General features: G+C 48.6%; 2 long non-coding RNA genes across 21 annotated transcripts in view; one reads left to right on the forward strand and one right to left on the reverse strand.

The window, feature by feature from the left end:
• The first annotated feature begins 1,218 nt into the window (after window positions 1-1,218).
• LOC129735999 (uncharacterized) lies at window positions 1,219-24,322 on the forward strand. Of its 20 annotated transcripts, XR_008732080.1 has the most exons (10): window positions 1,637-3,257; window positions 3,587-10,451; window positions 11,584-12,511; window positions 14,051-14,148; window positions 16,528-16,712; window positions 17,431-17,579; window positions 18,510-18,579; window positions 19,564-19,680; window positions 23,369-23,546; window positions 24,187-24,322. It is a non-coding gene; the product is annotated as an uncharacterized LOC129735999 (long non-coding RNA). The 20 variants fall into 20 exon arrangements; XR_008732064.1 differs by lacking the exons at window positions 23,369-23,546; window positions 24,187-24,322 and adding exons at window positions 1,219-1,630; window positions 20,626-21,393 and having other exon boundaries at window positions 3,083-3,257; window positions 18,510-19,680; XR_008732076.1 differs by having other exon boundaries at window positions 18,510-19,680.
• The window catches only part of LOC114017555 (uncharacterized), a 39,062-nt gene continuing 32,063 nt past the window's right edge, over window positions 18,444-25,442 (reverse strand). Inside the window, exons 14-17 of the long non-coding RNA XR_008732090.1 lie at window positions 24,268-24,445; window positions 20,639-23,398; window positions 20,097-20,162; window positions 18,444-19,828 (exon numbers count right to left, since the gene is read on the reverse strand). This is a non-coding gene — a long non-coding RNA (uncharacterized LOC114017555). The remainder of the gene's footprint in view (window positions 19,829-20,096; window positions 20,163-20,638; window positions 23,399-24,267; window positions 24,446-25,442) is intronic.

A 25,442-nucleotide genomic window follows, 5' to 3' on the forward strand; every position in this document is an offset into this window, starting at 1 on the left:
CACAGTGGGACAAAAGTATGCTTGGTTGCAGGCTGGTGTCCTCCAAGAAATTAAGCTTGTTTGTGTAAAATAACTCACTTTTCACACCATACATTTGGGTATCTCAAGGGGGTATTTGGAAGTCTTAACCACCTGGGAGCCCCCCTCTGCCCCTTTGGTTTGCATGTAAGCTGCTCCCAGCGTACCGGAGCTGGACACTGAGGGAGCTGATAAATCCTGTTGTAGCTCCAAAGGGACCAGGTCTACAGGCTTCCAAGTGCTTACAAAAAACCCAGTAAAAGCGCTTAGCCCCGCTGACCAGCTGCTGTTAGCATCAAGGTGGTTTCCCAGCCCTAAGACAGTGAACACTGCAATGCAGCCATAACCCCTGTGTTTTCTACTACTTAGATTTGAAAAACAAATGAGCTGTCGGGTAATTTACAGCTCAGGCAAAGAGGGCTACAGGATCTCGGTTCGACTGACACCAGCCTTCTCCAGCACTATCGTAATCAATATTCATTAACTGAAGTCTATTGGACTTGGAGATTTACTGCTATTAATAAGCCAAGAGTCTATCTCGGTGTAGTTTATGAAGGAAATGTCTGTGCATAAAAAGAATTGCTTTTCTGCAGTTTCTTAGCCCTGTCCCTGGGCTATGCTTGCATCTCTAAAAAGAGAACTGGAGCATGTGGGCAGAGACAAAAGAGAGAAACCCGATAGAATCCGCTCTTCGGGGCCCGCGGGATGGTGCCGCTGCTGGTGCGGGGCAGCAGGGCCAGGCCCCGGCCCGCGGCTGCTGGGGGCAGGGGGCGGCTGCCGGCGGGGGCAGCGCCCCGCACGCGCTGCAGGGGCTGGGGGGCCTGGGCGCACGGCACGGCTCCCGGGACACTCGCGGCGTGGCTGGCGCTGCCCTTGCCCTGGGGCTGGCCCGTGGGGCCGGGGCCGGCTGCTCCCCCCAGCGCTGCGCCCGCCGGGCCGTGGCCCGGGAGCCGGCGTGTGCCCGCGGCGGTGACAGCCCGTCCGGCGGTGGCTTTGCCCGCTGGTGGAGCCTTTCGCCCTCGTGCCCACAAGGCCCGGCCTGACGCCGCTGGGCCCGGCGCGGCCCGGCCCGGCTGGTGCGGAAACCCGGCGGCGGCAGGTGAGGGGCGGCGCGTGGGGCCGGGGGCGCGGGCTGAGGGGCCTGGGCCGGGGGGAGCGGGCTGGGGGCGCGGGCTGAGGGGGGGGGGGGGGGCACTCCCCCGGAGGCCTCGGCAGGACCCCCACGGGCAGGGGCGCAGCCCCGGGGTCCGGCCGGTGCTTGGGGGCTCCTTCAGCCCGGGCACACCTCGGGCCCCGGCCTGCGGGGTCAGATCCCCACCAGGTGTCTCCGCCAGTCTGTGGGAGCCCTGTCAAGCTGTCTGCAGGTGAGCGTCCCAGCCTGCCTGCAGCGGGACTGGCAAGGAGGGGAGAGGGACCATCTGGCGCGGGTCTGTCCGTCCGCCCAAACAAGGGCTTCACCTCAGCAAACGTGGGCGAGAGCAGCTGAACATCAGGCCAGTGCCCAGCATCCCACCATGGGCCTAGAGAAGAGTCTTGTGGTCTCTCCTGCCCTTCAGCCTGATGGTGGACGAGATGCTCAAGCACTAGATATCGAGGAGCCGGCAGCACCCAGGTAAACACTCATCCCAGCCCCCCAGCAGGAGCTACCCCTTTATCACTCTATAATTCATTGTAAAGGCTCGCTTGATGGTTTTCTACCGCGTGGCAAAACAGAGCAGGATTCTGTCTGTTTTAGCCGTTTCCAACATTATTCATTACTGCTATATCCAAACGCGATCTTAGTTTGATAATAGGACTCCAAGCAGTGATAAAATAAAGTGAGATTAAAATAACTACATAATAAAATTCTAGATTAAGCTGAAGCTATGGTAAATCTTTCATAGCTGTAGAAAGGTAAGAGCTAAGCTGCATGGATTCAGTATTTTGTTGAATGGCTGTGATAAAATGTGTTGATCCACATTATAGCTTTATGGCTGTTTCTGTATAACAACCGTTACTACAGTTCAGCTGTAGTTTAGCACGTAAAGAGATCTCCTCTGAATTTATAACTTGTTGCATGTCTTTTGTTTGGCTTTTATAATCTCTGAGTAGCAAAAAAAAAAAAAGACTTGTGTGGTAATAGGTGATGGGTATTGCCTTGACACAACAGGGGCTGTTAAGAAAATGGGAAGGGCAGGTCCCTTCTTCCGTGATGAGAACTCTTTGGTTTACTTGGGTCGGCAGGATGCCCCTGCAAGTCCTGATTTAAGATTGTAGCTGTAAAGGAGAGAAGAGTAGGGGCTCACAATGCGCTTCCTGAGCAGCCAGGATAGCTGGTGCCCACCGCTGGGGCTGCTGGCCTCCCCTTTGCCTCGTCTCCCACACATGGAGCGGCGTATCACAGGTTTTACAGCCAGGCAGCTGGTCATTGGTCCCTTAATGGCAAGCTGCCTAATGGCCCAATCAACCTCCTGGCCACCACTCCCATCTGCCAGCAATGATGATGTGACCCTTGGCTTTTGGTTGAGGCCTTGTCATGGTTCTGAGGCCACTTGAGAGCTGTGACTCATCTCGGCCCCATTGCTGATCGCCAGAGAAGCCTGCTTCGTGCCTGATGGCAAGTGCTGCTTCCTGAGGGAGGAGGCTGCACGGCTGCCTTTGACGTGATGCACCACCAGCCAGCTGCAGGGACCTTGGGCTGCTGCATGCATCCAGTACCCCTCGTGTAACATCACACGGTTCTGGTTTGTGAAGGGCAGACCCAGGCCAGGGGAGGCAAACGCAGCGCTGGGAACTGGGCTGGGGAGAGCTGCCCAAGCCCCAGGCTTGGCTCAGGCTGCCTGTGTTCAGCTGGGCAAGAGCTGCAGTTGTGATCACCCACAGCAGCGATGGGGACTGCAGTTCCTCCTCAGGCACAGCATCTGGTGCAGCAAGACAAATGCTTCCTCCTTTTATTGTGCTGAGCTCGCAGTACAGGCCTGCAAATCTGGGAACCAAACTACTTGCAGAACAAGTTACAGAACTTCTTGCTTTGAAGAACTGATGGTACTTTTGTGTTCTTTTGATTTACCATTTATTCTTTCAGTTCAGATCAGTGATCCGGCGCTTGGCTCTGCTTAGTGTATCGATTAGTCCAGAATCCCACCTGCCACTTTGCTGCAAGGTATTGTAAAACTATTGTGAAGCCCTAAAACATTTCTGAAAGAATATAAGCCTCACGCTCTCCTTGCCAAGGAGCACCTCATGGAGCAGCTTTGAAGGTAAGCAGGGGAGGAAGGTTACTGGAGCAGGCTTTTAAAAGAAAAAGATGAAATTACTTAGCAGTGTGATCCAGCCAGGGACTCACGGGTCAGGTACGTGGGGGTAAGGCACAGTGGTCAAATGTTTCTCCCCAGCAGAACATCCCTCTCCAAGGACCCTCCTTCACTCTGGCCTTAGAGCTGGATTTCAGCCCTTCCAAATCAGCTGTTGTTAGCAAAGGAGGCCCTGAATTTTGAATGTGCAAAGAATTGTCCCTGTAGGCTAGAGTTACTTACATTGTATACATGATGCCTGAACGTTAATGTATGTTTCAATATGCACGTTACAGAGTAGATGGTAACTTCACTAAGTGCAATGACGTCGCACCAAAGATGGATTCAGCCTGGGGTGTTTGCTGGCAAATGCACCACCCTCAGGCCTTGCTTGTTCCCCCCAAACCTTCAAGTTTTTGTTGACTCGTGAGCCAGGAGTATCCCAGAAGAGAGGCAGGGAGCAGGAAATAACGGAGATACGTCTGTGCATTGGAAAGGTAGGTTGCTCCCTCGGAAAAAATTATCCCAAGGATTAGCAAGTCATCAGTAGATAAAACAGCACACTCCAGCTGAAGAGAGTCCCTGGTAGATGAGGAGATCAAGCCTGGAGGGCTGTTGTCAGAGAAAGCAGCAGGGCTGAAGTCTCCAGTAGTCTGGGACTAATTCTGACCCTGCCTGTAAGAGGCAACAGCAGTAGTGGGTACAGTGTGGCTGGGAAGAGAAGGTTGATTTGCTTGGCAGAATGTGCATTTTAATTGCTCATTTTCTTTCCTTTTTTATGTGATTTGATTGTGAATTATGTTTTCTGCATTGGTAATTAGAGGGTAGAGCAGATGGTGAGGTTTTGGCTGAAGTGATGTAGCCATTGAAATAACTCATACTGCTGGCTGACAAGTTTCCTAGGAAAGGGTGTGTTGTGCTGACGGAGATGTGCTGGGAGTTGCTCTGACAGAGACCTGCCTGTTCTTTAAATAGTCTGGAGTAGATCTTTAAATGATAGAAATTGGCATGGCCCCACTGACATCAGCATCCAGGCTGGCTTACACCACCTAGGAATCTGTTTGCTGGGGAGAAACTGTTTTGCCCGGACACCTAGGGATGCCTGTGCTCACACTGCGTTGGCAGTTGCCTGCGCTGTGTTTGTTTGGGCGCCGCAGGCAGCCCAGGGGGTGCTGGCTGGGTTTGCTGCCCAGTTCCAAAGGGGCCACACCACAAAAGCCGTGCGGCACTTTGCTGAGCCCACGAGCTGTGGGCTTGCTGGGCGGCTGAGGAGGAGGGTGGTGAGCTGCCCTGGGAGCCTCTGCAGCTTTTCCAGCTTTGCCGGCTGTCCTGGTTTCAGCTGGGACAGAGTTTGTTTTCTTCTCAGTAGCCGGTTCAGTGCTGTGTTTTGGGTTTGGTGTGAGAACAGTGTTGCTACCACAGGGGTGTTTTTGGTTGTTGCTGGGTGATGTTTATGCTCAGTCAAGGCCTTTTCAGTTTCTCAGGCCCCGCCAGTGGGAAAGCTGGAGGGGCACAAGAAATCGGGAGGGGACACAGCCAGGACAGCTGACCCGAACTAGCCAGAGGGACATTGCACACCACAGAGCCTCATGCTCGGTACATAAACTGGGGGATGGCTGGGAGCCGCCGATCGCTGCTCGGGGACCAGCTGGGCATCGCTCAGCAGGGGTGAGAGGTTGTATTGTGCATCACCTGGTTTCTTTTCTCCCTTCCCTTTGAATTTAATTCCTTCCCTCTTCTCCCTCCTTTTAATTATTACTGTTGTTATTGTTATTATTAGTGGTTTTGTTTTATTTTGGTTCAATTACTAAATTGTTCTTATCTCAACCCTCAAGTTTTACACTCCTTCCCGATTCTCCTTCCCGCCCCTCTGGGTGAGGGGGAGTGAGCAAGTGGCTGCGTGGTGCTTAGTTACCAGCCGGGGTTAAGCCACGACACCCTCCCAGGCTGGCACCTTGTACCCTGCAGGTTTGGCTGCCCACAGCTGGATAGGCTGAGGGACAGATAGGCTGAAGGACGGGATGCAGGCAGAGCATCCTACACAGCCAGCCCACCCATGGGGGACAGCTCTTCACATGCTCGGGAGATGCCTGGCTCTGCCTTGTCCTCATATCCTGCACAGAGAAGCAAGACTTGGTAATCCAAAACTTCAGCAGAAGTTACAAAGCTGAACTTTGAGAGAGAAACCTTGGGAAGGTGCTAAAGTTCAATGAAGGGTGAAATCCCTTTGTCTCTCTCTGTGTTAGCCAGACACTTCCATTCATCACCTTCCCGCTTAGTGATTTGCAGTTAAAATGTTGGATCAGTCTCAAAACAGTGCTGGATCCTAATTGTATTTTTGAAAGGGAGAGAAAACCCTTCCTAGAAAGTTGCTTAAATATGTTTTAGACTTTTCATTCATGTCTTCTTTTGTCAGACACGAGCTTTTGGTGATGTGCCAGTATGCAGAGCCAGGGAGCTGAGCTCCCAAAATAGGCTCTTCTGCCACCTTCCAGCCTCCTCCCTCAGAAAGATGAGGTGGGTTCCCTCTGCCTTTCTCCGTGCAGTTAGAGACCTTCTGCTTTCCTTCAGAAGCCCTTGGCATGGTGTGTCTGGTTAACGAGGCTCAGGAAACGCTGACGGTTCAGTCCCTCTCCCAGGCTGGCTGAAGGACACGTGTTTATGGCATTTAATTCTGATAAATGGCAGACATGGAGCGTAGCCCACCTCAGCGCTGCGGAACACAGGACTGCCTTCCTGCTGAAATGCATGTGGATGAGTGGCTTACAGCCCTGCTTAGCGCTGTCTGCCTCTTCCACCTTCTAGGAAAGCTGGTCTGGGAGGGAGACGCGGTCAGTGCTGGGTTAGAGCAAAGGCTCATCCCAGTGTGGGACAGCACTGGGTAGTGCGCTTTAGGGTGGAATTGAGGCTGTGCCTGCGTGCACCCTGCAGTGCTTTGTTTGCTGCGCAGAGGCAGCAGGGCACCACGCTGGTGTGTCCTCCTGGCCTCGCCATACGCCCTCAGCAGTACCCAGGCACCTGCCCCTTGCCCTTGAGGCAGTGCTGATGCAGCGCTCACAGGTTTTGAGGCATAAAGGCCCACTGAGAAGATCCCCATAACAAATCAAACCTACTTATCGTGGGGGCATGTGCCTGCTCAGGCAGGGCTCTGTTGGCTTCTGAAATCCAAGGGAGGAGAGGTGGGAGGTTTTCAAAGGGAGCTTTGCTGGCCCTGCTGGCTGCAGCCAGATGGAGGGGCTGCTCTGTGATAGCATCCTTCATCTTCTGTAGCGATGCGGTTACTTATACTCTCTGGCTAGTGCTTGTAAACACTCACAGATTTTTATTTTTTCTCTTTAATACAGCAACACTGTGAGCTCTTCCATTTGTAAAATCTATCTGAAAAGAATTAAAGATATTTACAAATACACACGCAGGCACACACATATCATTTAAGACAGCAAATAACTAGGAAAGGCGAGACAGTAGTAATTCACTCTCGTTTTTCCTCTGATGTTTTTAAATGCCCCAAGTTTTCTTCATATGGTTTATGATGTTATCATGCTCCTGTCTAAACTACTACCTTAAAATACATTCTATGGGGTTATTTTCTCCATAAAACCCTGACAATAATAATTTCCCCTGTAAAACCTTCAGTTCCTACTTGCACTGTAATTTTGGATCTGCCAAGCCATCCACATCTTTTGATGGCTACCAAATTGCAGGCTTGCAGGTACCCGCTTTCCCTGCCGCCGACTCATAGGTCACATTATGCCACGCTGATGACTAATGCCCTGAGCTGCCAGAGGTGAGCTCGCATCCCCGGCAAGGATGGGAGGACAACAAGAGGTGTGTTTAATGGATTGTGTCCTTTTAATACCAAGAGTGCTGTTGGGCCAGCTCGTGCTCTGTCTGAACACCATGCTGGTGACCTTGAAATGGGCTCACTAAAGGTGACGTGTTGAGAGCAGCCCCTCCCTGCCCCAAGCTGACAAGAAGCCTTCAGACCTTGAGGAGGAGGAGCAGGAGCCCACCTGCAGGTCACCGCCTCGGAGATGCTGCCCTTATTGCCTGGTGTGTGTTGTTGAGCTGACACTTTGATTTTTGGTTGCAGCCCTCCCACCCTGCTCCAGCATCTCCCCTCAGTCACCTCACACATCTTGTAATTTGTGCTTAGCCCAACCAGAGGCTTCTTGGAGGAACAGTTGTAACCTGGTGGGTTTTCCTTATCTTTGGAAAGCGTTCCCACGTTAACCCCATCCTGGTTAGGTCTGCAGCAAAGGCTTTGCTCTCTGATTGCAGGTCTTGCCAACTCATTTATAACAAGAAAAACATGGGGCATTGCCAAGCCATGAGAACATCCTCGCAGTACCCGACACTGTGCCTCTGGACAGTATAATTTTTCCTCTAGGTTGTTTCAGATTGTCTGAGGAAAGCACAAGATTGTTTTTTAGGGGATTTTTTGTTGTTGAAGTCCTGGTTTAATTTTTATATTGAACTTTCAGCTTACTGTATGGAACATTTTTTGAGCATCTGAGGTATTTATATGTATGAGATAAATATCTGCTCTTAACTTCAAAGTACACTGTTGGAGAGCTGTCAGGGACTGGGTCTGGCTTAAGCAGGAATTACGTGCCCCAGGTTTCGAGATAGAAAAAGCACGGTGTCCTGTTGCCTGAATATGTAATTTGTCTTGTCCAACAGTTGCTTCAATCTAGTCCCATGCAAATGGTAATTCACCTGCTGGGACTCCTTCAAAAGCTTCCCGTGTACCTGCACCTGTAACCCACACATCCATCTGCCTGTGTGCAATGGCACCGTGCTGAAAGGTGTTGAGCCGCTGCGAGAGCCAATGCCTTTTCCAGTGATACACAATGATGGTTTTGCCAGCCTCTACAGAAGGTGTGGGCAACCGGGTGATGTGCAGAGACTGCTCATGAGTTCCCTCAGCTCTAGGATCCACGCTTCTTGCACGTCGGTGGAAACCTGGAGCAGTTAATATTGCTCCTCCCTTGCTTCCTTGTAGCTGAAGTGTTTATTCCTGTGCAAGAGGAGGAGGAGATGGCGGCGGCCAGCAGCCAGTGCCCCGTTCGCCCCATGTTAAGGACTGTAACAGTGAATCAAACCCTCCTTGCACAAAGGAGCTCAGGAAATAGGGGCTGTGGGGTTTCTAACCCCCCTCCCCTTACTGCGCTGGACTGGTTTAGAAGAGGCACTGTAGCTGTTCGTGCAGGGCTGCTGCGGAGCTGCTTTCTGCCGAGCAAGCAGAGGGGTGTGAGGTGAGGAGGACCCTGGCTCCTAAGGCTGCTGGTGCTGCAAGTAACTGCAACCACCAGAGAGCAGCCCCTGGCCTTTGGAAAGGCATGGCGGAGGGGGAGGAAAAATGACTGTGACATGACGAAGGGGTTGGGAAAGAGATTTGACGGGGGAGAAGGAAGCGTAAACAAATCTGGTGTTAAAAATAATTACAACTATTAGAAGAAAAAATAATTTGGCATTAGCTTTAGAAGAAAATGTACTTGTCTATAAGTGCCTGAGACAGGTTAACTTACAGGGTCTGGTCGTGCCTTTCCCTAAGGAGCATCAAAAGCAGTGGCAAAAAGAAGCACTTTTTTCTTCTAGCTGACTTTATATGGTGAAAATCGGATGGTAACTCTCTCTTGTCCAAGGCGATTCAGCGGCAGCTTTTGTCACCAGGCCGGACCCAGCTGCGGTGCGATGTGCTTCTGCCCCCCAGCATCCCCTCCCTGCCGCGGGGCTGAGCCAGCTGGGTTCCCAGCTTCGTGTGTGAGTACAAAGTCGATGGGGAGTGTCGGTGAGTGCAGGGTCGGTTGGAAGGTGTTTTCAGATTGCTGCTAGGCGCTAAAGCTGCCTGAACCGAGCCCTAAAGCGAAAAGGGCTGGACCTGTCTTGTGGTGCGTGGTACCTGCTCCCCAGTGCTGTATTCAGGGGTGAGCAGCCCCAAAGCCCTGGTGATGGGCACACAGGAGTTTGTCCAGGGGAGCGATTCCTGGTGAAGATGGGCCGTTCAGCTGCTGCCCTGAGGCCAGCCCGAAACTGTCTGTCATGCACACACTGATCTCTGCAACTAATCCAGCGGTTGCATAGCGCAGCCCCTGTCACGTCTCTTGAGCATCCTGCTTCACCATGCAGACAGCCCGTGCTTTATTCTGGCCCCATCACCCAAGGCTTCTGCCTAAAGCTCCGTGCAGCCCGCAGCAGGGCAGAGCCCACCAGTGCATGCAGCAGGGTGAGGGCAGTGAGGGCAAGCTTCCCAGCCCTGTGTGTGTGCCTGCTGCGCTGGGACCGGCTCCTGCGCACCGCTTGAGTGGGAATGCAAATGCAGCCCTTTGCTAAAGCCATTTGTGTGTTTGCTCGGTGAGGGTACAGCGGGAAAGGTGACCCCTGGGCTGAGCCAGGCAGGGCGAGGGCATCTTCTGGGAAGGATAATGGACTGTTTTGAGCATGATTTGGGGATCTCTATGTTAAAGCCACTGCTTTGTCTCAGATTAACTGGAATTGCTATTGCAGAACTGAACTGAGCGAGGCTTTCTGCCTCATTTTGCCCTTGAAGCGCTGATTCAAGGGGATACTGTGCCTGTTACACTCTGGGCCGAGCTCTGCTCTTGGTGACTCATTCCTCTTCTTCTTGGGGCAAACCCATCACCCAGTGGGGCCCTTTCTCGTGTTTCTGGTTTGCTTTTCTCCTCTCTTTCCCCCCCTTTATTTGTTTTCACAAATAAATGTACCAGTGCTAGCTAAATCACACACCAGTAAAGTTTATCACTATTTTGGAAGAGCTATTAGAAACATATTTGTCATGGAGTCAATGAGGGGAAGTAAATTAGCAGGACATCTCATGGATGAAAGCGTGTATCTTTTTTTTTTTTTTTCCTTGCTGCCCAGTTAGCTCTTAAATTTCTCTAAAGCTGACACTGAACAGCAGAGACAGCAGATTTCTTTCTTCTCCTGCCTTCCTTTTATGTTATATATAATTAAATACTGTAGAGAATATATAATTTATACTTGTTAACTATGTATGATGCAACTTGTAAGGATAAGGGTAAAACTATTGTCTTTGTCTAATCACAGTTCATATTCCAAGGAACATGCTGCATTTTCATCCTAGAAGTGTAATTCTGAAGACCAGCACCGAAGTAGTGGTAACAAAAAAATTATATGGTAGGTTGGTTATGTGTTTGGTTTTTTGTTGTTTTCTGTGGCTTTTTTTTGTTAGCATGGTAATAGCATTTGCATTTAATTTTTCGACAATAAACGTTTGTACTTGTCACTATTTAATAAGCACATTAGCAATGAAAAATGTGTATAAAAAAAGAAATAAAATGTGACCACGTTGCAATTAGCCCGTTATATGTATAATGATACAGCTTGAGGAGTTCCCAATGCAGTGCTAGTTTCAGAAACTAATTATAGCAACTGCATTGTAAATGGAACCATTGGTATCTGCTGCCTTCGCATCCAGCAGCTGAGCGTCATTGTTCGGTCCTGGAATCGATCACAGGGAAAGTGCTGCATTAATGGGGGACGACGAGCAGCCCCAGGCACTCTGTAGTCACGTGGAGGCAGCGAGGGTTTATCCTGTGGCAGATATTTTTCAAGAGTATTGTCATGACAACTGTGTCAAGGAATTCCATTTCCTACCCTTGTTACAGCCGTTGTTAAGTGAGAATTGAATCACGGCATTCAATTTGCTGTTTAATTTTTGTCCGTGCTGTGGATGTGCTGGATTTCATGCCCTACACGTGATACAATTGCTGTAAACATGAATACTTGGCACCTAATTGTACCTTTCCAGGCTTTTCTAGACAACCTGGGGGGGGTGTGTATTGTTTTGCCGTTTTTGGGCTGGCTGGTTAGTTTTGTTGGGTGGTTGGTGGGTTTCTTTCCCCTCAAGCTGGATTTGGTGGCATTACTGCGATGGCAAAGTGAACAACCGGAGAATTCAGGTACTTTATTTTGAGAACCGTAAATGTGCTTTTAATGCAGTACCTTACCCCACCGCCCGCCTGGCCCGGGGGGGTTCACAGGGCAGCCCCAGCCGGGGCTGAGGGGGGCAGCTGAGCCTGGGAGCAGGGCACGGGGCATGGCACTGCCTGGCTGCCCTGGGGGCACTGTGCCTGCAGCCGCAGCAGCCTCAGCACCCCGCTGATTTATGGGTCCCTCCGGCTTCCAGGCGGAGCAGAAAGCCTGGGAAGGTTTTATACAAACCGCTCAGGCATTTACTTGTTTATTGGACACTTGTATTAATTAGTCTTAAAAACTCAAGCATAGCTTTATTTTATGTTTATTACAGGCAAGAGGCAGAGAGAAGGTCTGAGGAGTGAGCCCATCAGTCCCAGTGCTGTGGCATCGGTTGTCCCCAGTTGTACCCAAATGATGTACCAGCTCAGCACCAGCACCCTCCCTCCCACAGCACCAGACCCACGGTGGCTTTGGCGATGGGGAGGTGGGTACGTACCCATGGGCGCTGCCATCGCCAGCACACACTGCACCCGGCGGCACGGCAAGGCTCTTGGCCAATGTGTGGGACGGGCTGGGGGCTGTGATGGGGGCGGGTGCTGGCAGCAGCGTGGGTGCTGCAGGAGCGGGTCACACGGCAAAGGGTGCAGCCAGCAGTGCCGGCATCTGGCCAGGAGCCAGAAATCCATACAGGTGTGCCTGCCGTTTAAGAGGGCTGATGGAGTGCTGCAGCACCAGCGATGTAGCCCTGATCCCTGCGCACACATGCAGCTGGGCAGAACGTGCAGGCACTGCTGGGGTGGGCGTGCGGCTGCAGCCCGCAGCCGAGATGGGCTGCCAGTGCTCTCCAGCAGGGCTGTGCTGGCCAGACTTGGTGCTGTACCCAAGCTCGGTGCTGTACCCGAGCTCACTAACCTGTAGCTGGAAACGGCTGAGCCGGCCTGCAAGGCGGGAGGGAATGGCAAAGACCTTCGATTTGTGCCAACGTGCACCAACGTTCTGTAGCATCATCCTTGCCCAGAGGCAACCTCTGTACTTGTCTCCTTTTTGAAAGTGTTTGCTTATTTATTTATTTATTTAAATTTTGTCTGAGGCTCTGAATAACTGACAGGGCAGAAGCAGCCTTTGCTTCCCTGCGAGCTTGCTGATGAGTGCTGGAGCTATTCTTGGCTCACAGGCATCCAAGTGACCACACTAAATGCCAGAACATCTGGAGCACCATCTGTACTGCCAGCTTTGCACAACACCTCAACTACTGCCTGGTAAGTCAGCTTTGCTATACAATAGTAAAGGGTCATTTACAGAATTGTGTTTGTTTCAAAAAAAAATGAAATTGGGGCAGTAGTTTGTGTCAATCCACCCAAACTTGGAATTTGGAAAGCAGGAGCAGGACGTGTTTGCAGCGCATGTTGCTTTGGTCGTTGAGGAGGCACTTTAAAGCACTACTCCTTGCTGCTGCATCCCTGGCTTTGCCATCAGGCTGAGGCTTTTGCTCTTTCCCTTAAGCACCTCACTCAGTACAGCTCGGGGTACAGTGTTAGAAAGCCAGACGTTGATTTGTGGCATTTTTAGCCCTTCGGTTTGAGAATCTTTGTTTGATGCGGAGTTGCCACTTTGGTGTGGGTTTTTTTTTTATTGCTTGCTATGTACAGTAATGCCATGAATGGCAAAAGCCCAACTGATGAGCTTTTTTCTCCATATTGACTCTCAGTGTAGCAGATAGAATCCATGGCTGCCTTCTCCCCCTCCCCAGGCAGGCTGGGGCTGGGTGCTCTGCAGATCCCTGTCCAGGTCTGCAATGCTCCATTCACTTCTCATTTGTAAGTGAGATTAACAGAAGCGAGGGCAACACAATACTGGGGGGGGGGGGGATCAGTTCTTCCATAGAGTGAACCCCTCAGCACCTCCAGAACAAAGCCACCAGTCACTGAATGAAATAGTACTGAAGGCAAAGCAATACAGAAATAAGGTAAAAGTTAATGGCCAGAGAAGTGCTGCTTGTCTTCACGCAACCCATAAAGCCAGAGCCAAGACAGCAGCCTGGGGGAGCCGGCTGCGGCGTGGGTCGGAGCAGGACTAGCTGGCGATGATACCTGGCTAGCCAGGGTTTCTTTGCCATTACTGTGGTAGCTACAGCAACTGACTCACATCCCATTGCCTTTGGGAACAGCAGGACCTGCATATTGAAGTGGCATAATTATTTTTATTGGATTTTTACATTTAGTTAGCTGCCTTTGTACAGGGGCCACGTCCTTGACCTATTTGTGGCACTTCAATCAACAAGCTCTGTGCAGCAGTTCGCTGGGAAGCCTGCCTTTCGCGGGCGTGCAGCCTTGGCAGGGTCACCGTCGCAGGGCTGGGGTGAGCTAGGAGAGATTGCTGGGCGATAACTGGGTGTTTGCTGGCTGGTGAGAGCACCCAGCTGAGCGCAGGCTGTGGGGCAGGCGCGGGCTGTGCGTGTGGAGCCCGAGAGGCAGCAGCTAATTCAGGGCAGCTGGCACACAACGGCGTGCCCCTCCTCCGGCCGCGTGCTGCCGATGGGCGTGAACACACGAGATGTGGTCACAGCGAAGTGATCACCCCTTGAGCTGGGCAGTAGCAGACCTGGCGTAGCCCCGGTGGGGCTGTGTGACTGGTGACAGTTGAGTGGCCACTGAGCGCTGCTGGGCAATGTGGTGCATCATTTGGCGACTGCTGGAGGGGGCTGCAGTGCCCAGTATGGCTGGGATACCCTGCACTGGGATTAACTTCCACATGGCCTCGTTGGTGGCTTTAAATGTCAAATCTGTGTATTCTTACAGGTTCTCCTCCTGCTGCATGCTATGTTGCATGGATGAACAAGTTAAGTTCCAGTCCTGTACATCAGGAATAAGCTTCAGTTCTCATGCCCCGTTTAAAGGTATTCCTCAACTTAATTAAAATGAATTATTTTTGCTAAAGATGAGATATCTGCTAGAGGAAGGAAGAGGGAAAGGAGGCTTGTGTGGTACCAGCTTTCATGTTTCTGGTAAAGGCTTTTTCCTGTCATGTGGCAGCTGTGGCTTATTTATGGAAAACAATAACATTTTGAATCAAACTCTTAAATCTTGCAATCGTGCCTAAAATACCTAACAAAATCTCTTTCAGCTCCCTACAGATAAAGGCTTGCTCTTGACAAAGCAACCTTTCCTTCTTGGAGTTGGAGAAGTTTGAATCTAAAGTTCAGGCAGGTGATGGAAGCAACATGGGCTTGTGATGGTGGGTGGCAGGTCTGTGAGACACGCAGCAAAGGAACTGGGCAGCGATTTAACCTTCCTTTTTGGTGGTGGAGGGGTAGAAATGACAGGTCAGAAATGAGGTTAGCAGGTGGAAGAGCTTGCTGGTCCGTTACCATTCAGTCCAACGTCCTTGATGCCTGCACCCAAGAGCTAAGTGCAGGACACCAGAAGACAGGGAGGGGAAAAGTGTGCAAGTTCCGAGGCAAAGCTCCGCTGGCATCAAGAGTATTTTTAAGGGTTGTGTGGCTGAGAGAAAAACACCTATTTCCACAAACAGTGGTTTGAGGATCAGTAGGTGCCGGCACTGTGGCTGGAAATCCTGGCACCAAGTGCAACTCATTTCCAGGGTCTGGCCAGTCAGACAGCTGGGACTTCCCATCACAGCGGGAACCTGTCAGCGTCCCGTGGCACCTCGATGGCCGTGCTCCAGTGACCCTCTGCAACTGCTGCCTCAGCAGCTGCCAGCACTGACTCGTGGGCTGGAGCTTCAGAGCTGATTCGAACCATGGTCATCACAGGCCTGTTCCAGTGATGGGCAAGGGCATTTTCGGGGGTGAGACCAGGTGGATTTGCTCCTTCCACTCCAGGGGTTTGCTGCAGGGTGCGAGCAACGTGCTGCAAGCCCAGTGGGGCAAACTGGCTCCAGCATCACGTAGATGATACAGAGCTTTGCCCTCTGCTCCATGCCCACACACCAATGCATTAGGGCTTATGCTTTTGGCAGGAGGCAACATCTGAGCTGCTCACCAGCTGCATTGCAGCTCTCAGGAATTTGCACTGAGCACTATTGCTCCCACCTGCAGAGGAATCGGGAGCTTCACATGTCTGCAGGTACTGACAGTGTTCAGCACTTTATTGCATAAGGCCTTGGAAAGGCAAGGAAAAATGGGGCAGAAAAGGGTTTTCGTAGTCTGAGGAAAATGACTGGATTACTTAAAGGGTACAGCTAAGCCCTAGGCACAAAGCAGAGGTGCGACAGCCGCAGCCAGTGGCCACAGGTTTGCTGTCCGGGTGCCTGAGGGAGGCTGTCCTGGGAGCACGCTTGGTCCAGCAGCCTTAAGCCAAACAGCCCCGCAGGCACCACGGCAGCCTTGGTGTTGGAGATTTGTTAAAACGGATGTATATAGCCAGATTAAAGGTAAATCCAAAGAAACAGGTGAGAGAAGCACAGTGCATTAGCTTGTGTACTTGGTGTGTATTTCAGGGTGTGCTGCTTTCATCCTGCCGTAGCTGGTGTAAATAACCTCAAGCCTCTTTCCAGGCTGTAGCTCACCTTTGGCAACATCCTCCTGGGACCACTGGACTTACAGAGCTCCTCTTTCCATGTAATGTATCTGTGCTCCCAGTTTGATACACAATAGTCTGTTTTTCTTCTTTTAAAGCTTACCTTTCTTCTTAGTTTTTAAAATAAACATTAACTTGCTGTTCATCTTTTATTTCCTTTTCATGCTCTGAGCAGTGAGTAATTAGAGCTGCATCACACTGGAGAAATTACAACAATATAATATTTATACAGTTAAATCTGCATAAGTATAATATCTTTGAAAAATAGCAGGCTGCTCTAAGGGAAATTAATTATCCCATTGGGACAGTCATTATTCTGAAACAAAAGCTCTCAGTTTTCTTTGCCTGCTTTCATTTTGAGCATTTCTTTCATTTTAAGTACTGGCCACATACTCCAGCCCTTTTTCTCTGTGGCTGGAACATAAATAATAATTTGTTTAAAGCAGTGTAAAATCTGTCTTGGAAACTTTTACAGATATCATGAGAATATTAAGCGACTTCAAAATTAAGTCAAAGTGAATTTTGCAGATCTGTTTTTGTGGCTATATATCATTACTGGTCACCAAGCCGGTTCAGCCCACCAAGTGTCATTTTCCTTGGCTGTTTTTCCATGAGTTGTTGCTTCTTTGAGGAACATGACTCCATTTATCATAATAAGCATTTATTAGCATCGTAATCTCTACCCAGGCCATTACAAGCCATTGTATTTAAGGCAAAATTTCTTTTTTTTTCAAAAGGGGCTGGCACTGCTGTACATGGTGTACTCCAGTATCTCACATCTGCACACAGGCCTTGGAAGTCAGACTCTGGACCAGACAGCCAGAGGCTTTGAATACAGCAACACGTGGCATCTATGGCTTCAATCACCAGCTAACTTCTACAGTTGCACGGAGCTACAGAGGGACGTTGTGGGGCTGGCCAGGTAGGAGGAAAACCCGTGCGTTGTGAGCACCGGGTGCTGCAGACAGCACTGTCCCGCACAGCTGGGAGAGGGCTTCATAGCCCTGGATCCAGCCTGTGCTGCCACAAGCCCAGTATTTTGCAAGATGCAGCCTGACTCACATCAACTGCTTGAGGCTTTTGCCACCTTAAGAGTCCAGTGGGAAGCCAGCCTGAAACCGAGTCCGTGTGAGCTGGCCTAAATAGTCCCATTTTTAATAGTGCTGAAAAGCTGCAGTGCCATATTTGTAGAAGTCAGGAGGCGTTTCTGCTTCAGCAGCAGCTCCTGGGCACCAGATCAGTGCTAGTCTGCAGCCCTGGCCAGGACCACATTGCTGCATTTTAAGCAGGGTAAGGTCTTCTGTGCTATCTGCCACCTCTTTTTATTTTTTGGTCATTACGTGACATTAGCATGAGCTGGCCTGCTGGGTTTGTGTTGTGAGAGCAAACCGCGTCCTTGAGGTCAGCAGGCAGCAGGTCCTCCAGCCTGCAGTCCTCCAACAGCCTCTCCCTGGTGGGTAACAGCTCTCTGGGTGACGCTGTGAATTACGGGCATCACTTACACTGCTTTTGCTTTAATGCACTGATGTCGGGCTGCCATTATTTTTACAGACCACAAACTTTGGGTGGGATATTAATATTTCTGTATTTTCTACAATGTACTAGGAAAAAAAATCAAAAAAGTCTTTGTCACTATGCAGGCAAGTTTCCAGCAGTACAGACGTACTGTTGAGTACTCGAGGAACCCCATCTCATCCACACCCAAAACCTATGGGCAAGTCTCACGTGCGTTTGGAGGAGCTTTTGCAGTCAAGGTGAATTACAAGGCTTCTTGCTGAATCCCTGACAGGTACAAATACTTAGTTATCCTTGGCTTTTCTGCTGAACCTAATCAAAGCCATTGTTTATTAAAATCCTATTGTCTCTGCAGTGAAGAACAAGGACAAGCTTCTCTGCAGTGATTTAATACTTGCAGCAGTTCAGTGTAAGGATTTATTATGGCCAGCTGAAAGTGCAAACACACACTGCCCAAGTCATTACTTCTAATTTGCCACTTCTTTAAAAAATGTATACACAAGGGTAAAACCTCAGTCCTTCTTTACAGTTCAGTGTGATCTCTTCTCAGTCAGGGGAACAAAACAGAGCACAACCCCTCACCCTCCCCTTCAGGCAGAAGGACATTAAGATTCATCGCATTTAAAGGCAGAGGGCCATGCTTCTGCTTTAGACTAGGTTGTTTTAGTGGGATGGGTTTTTTAGTGTTTTTAGACTAGAAACTGGTCTAAAATATTTTAACTACTCAGATTTAATGGTTTAAATTGCCAGTTTAAATTATCCAGTTATACCTGTGATCCTCTCTGAGAGGATCCCTTGTCAGAGGAGAAAAGACAGGTCTGCTTCTTCCCGAGGGGCTCAGCCCTGCAGCCTTCGGTGCATGCAGATGGCTCTGGACCCCTGCACCACAAACCCTCCATGCGGGGTCACATGAACTGCACTAATTAAGAGAATGATGTACTTTTTTTTCCAGGTAATGAGCTTTTCTTTGTGAATCAATTTTACAAAGGTTTCAAGGACTGTATCATAATAAATAAGGCACAAAGATAAATGAACAAGCACAATTAATAAATGTAATGTATCGGCGCTCTGAGCTTTAAAACTGCTTATCTAATCATACGTCTTTACTCACAGTATTAAAACTCTTATGCTACAAGAGTTGTAAAACAATTAAAAAAAGCTTTAATGGTTTAAAGAAAGTAAAGGCAATGTGTGCTTTTTCCAGGCTATAGGTGCTCGGTGATGGGAGCTCTGGCTTGGCAGGCTTGCTGAGGACCAGCGTTTACATCTCAAAGGTGAGCCACAAAGGGAAGCTGCTGCCTTCCCACGCCCACGACCCCAAACTTGGGCGACAGATGGGAGATGAGAGCACCATCACACCATTCCCCTGTAAGCCAGGGGGATTCTGCTAGCTTCCATGGCTACTTCTTCTGCAGCCTGGTAAATCACACCAGTCAGGCACTCAGACTAACGTCGTCTTATCCTTAATTATTGCACAAGTCCTAGTTATAGCAGCTTCTTACTATGCGGGAGGAGTTTTTTCTCTCTTTGGCATTTTAGTATTTCTAAACAGTGTTTGCAGCTACTTTCTTTCTCACTGCTAAAGCCACAAAATTTACAATTCTGAAAAAAACAGCCAACCACATCATGAACTATGTCTTGGCAGGTGTGGCCGTGCCCCACGCTGCAGGGAGCACTCCCCAAGCCCACCCTTGCGACAGTACCCCAGCCATCCCGGCTCTGGCTGTGCCAAGGGAAGGCGACCATTCCCAGTGATGTTGCTTGACTTGAAGTACAAAGGTCCCTCTCTTCGCTGTCGTTTAATTTGCACGTAACCCTTATGGTGAGATACTTCTAGTTCAGATTTCGTGTGTATGCTTACTGGATTTAACGGGGAGTGTTTCCCCAACTAATTTTCACTAGCAAGCTGTACAGGGCTGGCTTCTGCTTTACTCATTTCCAGCTGCTCCCTCCCTACTCCAGGCCTCCTGCATAAGCAGTAAAAATGAAAGCAATAACCCCAAAGCCCACATTTTCTCTCCCTTCCTGGTGCTGCTTTTTCATTTAGCAACTCACAGGTTTCTCTCAGCACACGCCCATTAATTTGCCCCAGACTTTATGCTCCAAGAGCAGCTCTATCTTTGTATCAGAAAAACAAAAAGGCAAGGTTAGATTTTTGTGGTGGCCCCTGACACCCATGTAGGATGGGCTCCCTGAGGGATTTCATTTCAAAACCCGTAATCTCCAAACGTAACAAATCATACACTCACTCTGCCCAGGTGAGGGGTCTGGAGCCACGTGGCGCCTGAGCTGCAGCTGGTGAGTGATGCTTTGCCTGGTCGAAGAGGCTGTCTCCCTCCATCCTTCTCGAGGCTGAAATTTTACATGGCTTTCAGGTAAAAGGAAAAAAAGTTGCTGTCTTTGATTATGTTTTATCTTTTTGTGCCAAAAAGTGGCTTTGAAAGCAGCTTGTATGGCTGATCTATGGGCACCTTTCTCCTGTCATTCTGCTGTGACCTTTTCGCTATCCTTCCAGAAGAAAATCTGAAAAAAACCAAGGGAACAAAAAGAAAAAAATCAACTAAAGCCAAACAAAAAAGTTATAAACAGATATTTTCTTTCTTCTACCTTCAGAGAGTGAGTTGGTTTTTTCCCCCCCAGCAAAAGCACACGCCTGCTTTACAGGCTTCAAATCTGATGGCAGAATCAGAACAAAATGGTCAAAGCTGTTGGCAGCAGAGTGCTGTGGACAGAGCATCGGGGAGGTACAGGCTCAAAACAATTTGCACTAGTGAGCAGTAAGGTTTTTTACCTGTGGAAAAGGTCACACTTGAATTTCTATTTGGAGTTAATACTTCCCTGGAGAAGAGACACATACCTGATGGGACAGGAATTGAAGGGGGAATATAAATATGAAGAGGAAAAATGAAACAAAAAAAACAAACCAACCCTGAAAATGAAGTGGAAGATTTGGCCAAATATGAATGCATTAAATTCTTCAGTACTGGTGAAATTTTGAACAGAAGCTTACAGGAGATTTAAGGGCAGTTTCCAGGTGTTACTGCAGTCTATACTATTTTTTTTTGGCCAGGTCTGGAAACTTTGAAGTATCTTGGAAAAGGAAAGCTTTTGAATGATATCTCATTCTCCTGATAAAAATGAAAAAGCCACATAAATCAAAGCGTCTTAAGATTGACTGCTTTTATAACAGCATTTTTTTCTCACAAGCTGTATATTCATATGTCATATAAAAACATTCTGGTTCCAAGATTTGTCACTGAACATTTGGTGCTTTTTTTATCATTACCTGAATCTCAGGCCCCATTTCCATCTAAACGCAGGTGAAGGCCTTACCTGGCTCCATTTTGGAGGACGCCGCCACATTCCAGCAGCTGGGAAGAAGCATCCCACCCCATTGCACGCGTCCCAGCAGAGGCCACTGTAGCAGACAAAGTCAGCACCGTCCCTCTGTTAACAAACGCATTGTCACAAAACCCTCAGCCATGAAACACAGCGAAGCCACTACCTCCTTGCCAGAGACCTTATGTTTGGTATTTCCTGTGCTTTTAGCCTTCTAGCACGCTGGTTCAGCTAAGCTGCATGCCATCACGGTCAAACTACTGCTGTGGCTGCAGCACGGGCAGCGGCACCAAAGTGCCCGACACCGCTGCTGAAATACAGATTTCAGGCTGGGGGGTGGGGGTGGTTCTCTTTCCCCTCCTCCCCAGATTTTGAATCCCTTCAGGAGGTCATCGCAAAGATGGTGAAGTTGGTAGAAACACAAACCTGACCTCTATTCCATGTTTTCTGCAACTTCACTGTCCCAAATCCGTACTTGCCTCTAAGCCAGACTGCAGGCTCTGGTGATGACACAGTCACTGGTATAGATAACTTGGCTCCTCAATGTTTTATTTGTGCTTTGAAAAAACATCTTTGAGCAGTTTCTTAAATGTCATTCCTTGCAGTATACAGAGCAGGCAATAAACAATAAAATTATTCACCTTGAAGAAACCATCTGCCGTCTTAAAGGACATCACCAGGTTTTTTTGTTGCTTTGAATGGTCCTCTGGGATGCTATAAGTGTCATTAAAACACTGTGTTTCCCATCAGCTGCGTGCCAGACTCGTTTTGCTTTAGAAACAAGAAAGATGAGGGGTAAAATGAGCAGAAATTTCATTCTCTATTAGTTTCTATATTTCATTTATTTTGTAAACGTCTTCTAGAATGCTTGGCATTTGAGTTACTCTTTGTAAGCTGCATCAGAAGGGTTTAGCCCCGGATGTGTGGCGGCCGGGGTGCAGCAGGCTGACCCGCTTGCAGGCTCCACACACGGCGCCTTGACAGTCACTCTCTGCCACCTCAGGGCAGCTGGCCTGCGTGTGCTTTGCAGGGACGATGCTGAACGCAGCAAAGTGAGGTTACAGTTAACCTAGGGACATCTGTCTCCATTTTTCTCCCGTTTTTCTCATCTACTCTATCATGGATGGAGAGGACATTGCCATTTCCAATGGAAGTTCAACTCCCTTCCTCCTCTTCCCCCTCCCATGCCTGCAATATATATGCTGCCTGCTTTTCTTTGATCCATTCCTTTATAATGATGACACGCCTCGGATACGGCAGCGTAGCTCTCTGTGCAGGGAGATCCATCATGGGCCAAAGAGGACTTGTCTCCTGCTCCCAGCAACAGCAGAGCTGTGATCCTTGGGAAAAGGCAGGCAGAGCTGTTCCCTACCCCCCTGCTAATTACCAGCCCCTGCTCTCCTCACAGCCTTTCTTGGTTCTTTCACCGAGATTAAAGCAAAAAGCATCGCAACGCCCCTGAAAGTCCATCCCCCCTTCACAGGAAGAACCTGAGGCTCAAGAAAGAAAACACTGCAGCAACATCCACCTCAAAACCAGCTCTCACCGAGCTGCTGGGCTGTGGCCGAATTAAAGGTCAAATAAGAGGCAGTTTTCTGGAAAGAACAAAGGTTGAGACCTGCATTGGGAACGGGCTGGGAAAAGTGATGGGTTTTAAAAATAAAGCTCCATTGTTTTAAATGCTGCGTTGTCTGGAGCGAGTTAGCTTCCTCCTACTGAAAGCCTGCAAGAGCAGATCACTGAGGCAACAGTCTGTGCCATGCGGGGTTCAACGTTAGTTTCAAGGTTATGAGGTTTACTGCTGGAGGCTAGATTTACTATAAAAACTTTCCAAAACCTAGCTAATGTAATGAAAAAGCAATCAAACGTTAAGAAAGAGCCATCGCATCAGAGACAACCCACCGTTATTAATCTAGCTAAAACGAAAGGCTAAGGTCTCTTGGCCTTAAAAAATAAAAATAATTCTTTTTTAGCTCTACAGCCTTTAACAGTTTTCACCAATCGATGAGTTTATAAAGAACATTTTCAAGCTAAACCAAAGCTCCTTTTACAATTAAATAAAATTTATGCACAATAAAAGCAGCTCAAGGTTCCAGTGACATCAGGTTTGCTGTTGTGGTTCCTGATGTCAGAGCACCCTTTGATGGGATTATTTCTCACATGCCTCATTCATTATTGCACCCGTACTGTAGATTTCATGTGCCAGTCAACAATAAAAAATACCCTTGGCGACCTCCATTACATCCTGCAGTTAATTTGCGTTCTCACAAAGTGCTTATATTTACTATGAGTGATAATCATACATATGCATGAGACCTTAAGTGAGGGAGAATGTGCTCAGGAGCTAATACAGCAGGAGGTTTGCCCAGAAGAGATGTCAAAATCAGTTCACTTTTGTTATATATGAGTAATTTAATTTCCTCTACAGTGTTATTAGGGCAAGAATGAAGTAACATTCTTTGGCATAATTGAAGCAAATCCCGGCAAGACATGAGGATAACAAAGCCTTCCCATCTCGTCATGTCAAATTCTTACCTACTATTCAGTGCATACAGATGCATTCTTTGTGTTGAATTAAATTGTTGAGTTGAGTTTATTATGTCCCATGACCTTCAGCATATTTACTGTTAGATCTTTAAACTTCTGCCTTTATTTTACTCCTTCACAACCAACCTCATTTCTGTGTCAGACCGGAAATAACAGTGACATTCCATCCTTTTCCAGGTCTCAGTTTTCAGCAGCAGTTAGGGTTTTCTGCCAAGCACAGTGAGAGGTACCAGTTACCTACGGGATACTGAGCTGCGCCAGGGAGCTCATTCCACATTTACCAAAGGATAGTCACGAGATGCTTTGAGCCACCTGGGTCCATCAATAACATTTCAGCTTGAAAAAATACTACTTGGTAAGTTAAAAAAAAAAAAAAAAAAAGACAACAAAACCAAATTCCGCTCACTCTGTTGTGCTCTCCATCAGTGCCAGAACTGCTGTGTCCACACTGTGCTCCACACATCCAAACCCAGGCCTAGCTCTAGCAAAACATAAGGCATGCTCTTACAGCACAGCCACAGCGTTCTGGGGAACTTGGTCAAGATGGGAAAAACGCTGCACTCTGCTTTTATTATCTGCATATATGTTGATGCAGCGATTCTGGGATTTTTAAGGCTAGAAGAAAATATAATCGTCTGATCTGACCTCCTGAATTACACGGGATCACCCACAGGTAATGGGTGCTGTCTGATGTTGGAGGAACCCAGCAAAGGCATAATCTGCCGTTTTACCCTGTTGTAGACCACTGTTGGTGAAACTGAAATGAGAACCCTTGAACTCTCTCTCTGCCAGATACGGGATAGAAAATTGCTTTCTGGCTGGTTTAGGCAAAGCTGCATCAAGCTAAGCTGTAGATGAAATTATTCTTATACTTATTGCAAGGGCTGCTATGACAACAGATGAATGCTGCAGGTAATTTAATTACATTTCTGTCAGCCCCTGTGCTTTTCAGGAGACAATGCAGAAGCCAACAGCATTTTCTTTTAATCTTGCAGGTGGCACAGAAAATGTCAAATTCTCCTCCAGAGGGCCTAACGAGAGCATTTCACTCGAGTCATGAAACATTATTTAAGTACCTTGAAGGATCACTCCTTTTTTTTCCTAGCATCTCCAGTTCCACACGTGTGTTCCCTCCGTTGTTTCAGGAATCGCGCTGCACAGCGGCCCTTTCTGTCCCTCTCGGTGCTTGCAGGCTGTACGGCACACCTATAGGCTCAATCCTGACATGCTGTCTGCACCCCCCTGCCCAGTGCCCTGGGAGAAGAGGAGATAAACACGTGAAAGTCAGAGTTGTTCACCCAGCAGGCGAGAGCACGGAGAGAGCTGCGGTGCCCCCCCCGGCACCAGTCTCTCTTGGCTCAAGGTTTGGAAATCAGCCCTCACTTGACTCTATTAATGGGAAACAGCGCTGGGGGATGGACGTGAGGAAAGTTCCTTTTTCCCTGTGATCATGAACTGTGCGGCAGGGAGAGGAAAACAACTGCTTTAAGGACAAAGTATTGACTGACAGAACAGAGAGAAGTTAATAGCTATTGACTCCCACTTGCTTTAAGTAGGTCACACAGCGCAAGAACATGTTGCACGTCCTTCTCCGAGGCGTGTGATAGGCAATGCCTGCCATGATGAGCACAAGTTTAAGTGGCGTTAGGTACGTGCCACTCCATCACACCGCAGGACAGGGTTTCATAGGCAAAAGTCCTAATTGCCGTACAGCTGGAGGAAAGCCTGCGCTGACGGACAGCACTGACTTCAGCGGGCACTGCGGGAGCTCAGCAGGACTTGAGAAGTGATTTGCGCCTTACCAAAGCTGGACTCAAGATTATTCAAATAATCCTGTAATTTACATTAATTAAAGCAGGAACATGGCAATTATCTACTGTTTATCTGAGGAAACTGTCTGAGGAGCAATCCTGCCATACCAGGGTATAAACTCCGTTGCCATGTAATTAAGTCATCGTTACACAAGCACCGAACAAATGCGCAACAAGATTTAGATAATACATTAAGGCAATAAGAAATGCCCAGGCATTTAGCTGGCATCGAGGAAATTAGCCACAGCAAATTAGATATCAATGAACACATTTACTACCATGTCAGTTATTATTCTGAGTATAAATTGAAACTTAATCAATTATTTCTCCAGAGCTCTAAGGTAAACTCATATTAGGAATTAAAAAAAATACTGTTGTTTTACAAAGTTATGTCTGCTATATGTTTTAATGACACTGATGAAGCAGATACAACATCGCTG

Source organism: Falco cherrug, chromosome 1, assembly GCF_023634085.1.
Source record: "Falco cherrug isolate bFalChe1 chromosome 1, bFalChe1.pri, whole genome shotgun sequence".
Taxonomy (NCBI): domain Eukaryota; kingdom Metazoa; phylum Chordata; class Aves; order Falconiformes; family Falconidae; genus Falco; species Falco cherrug.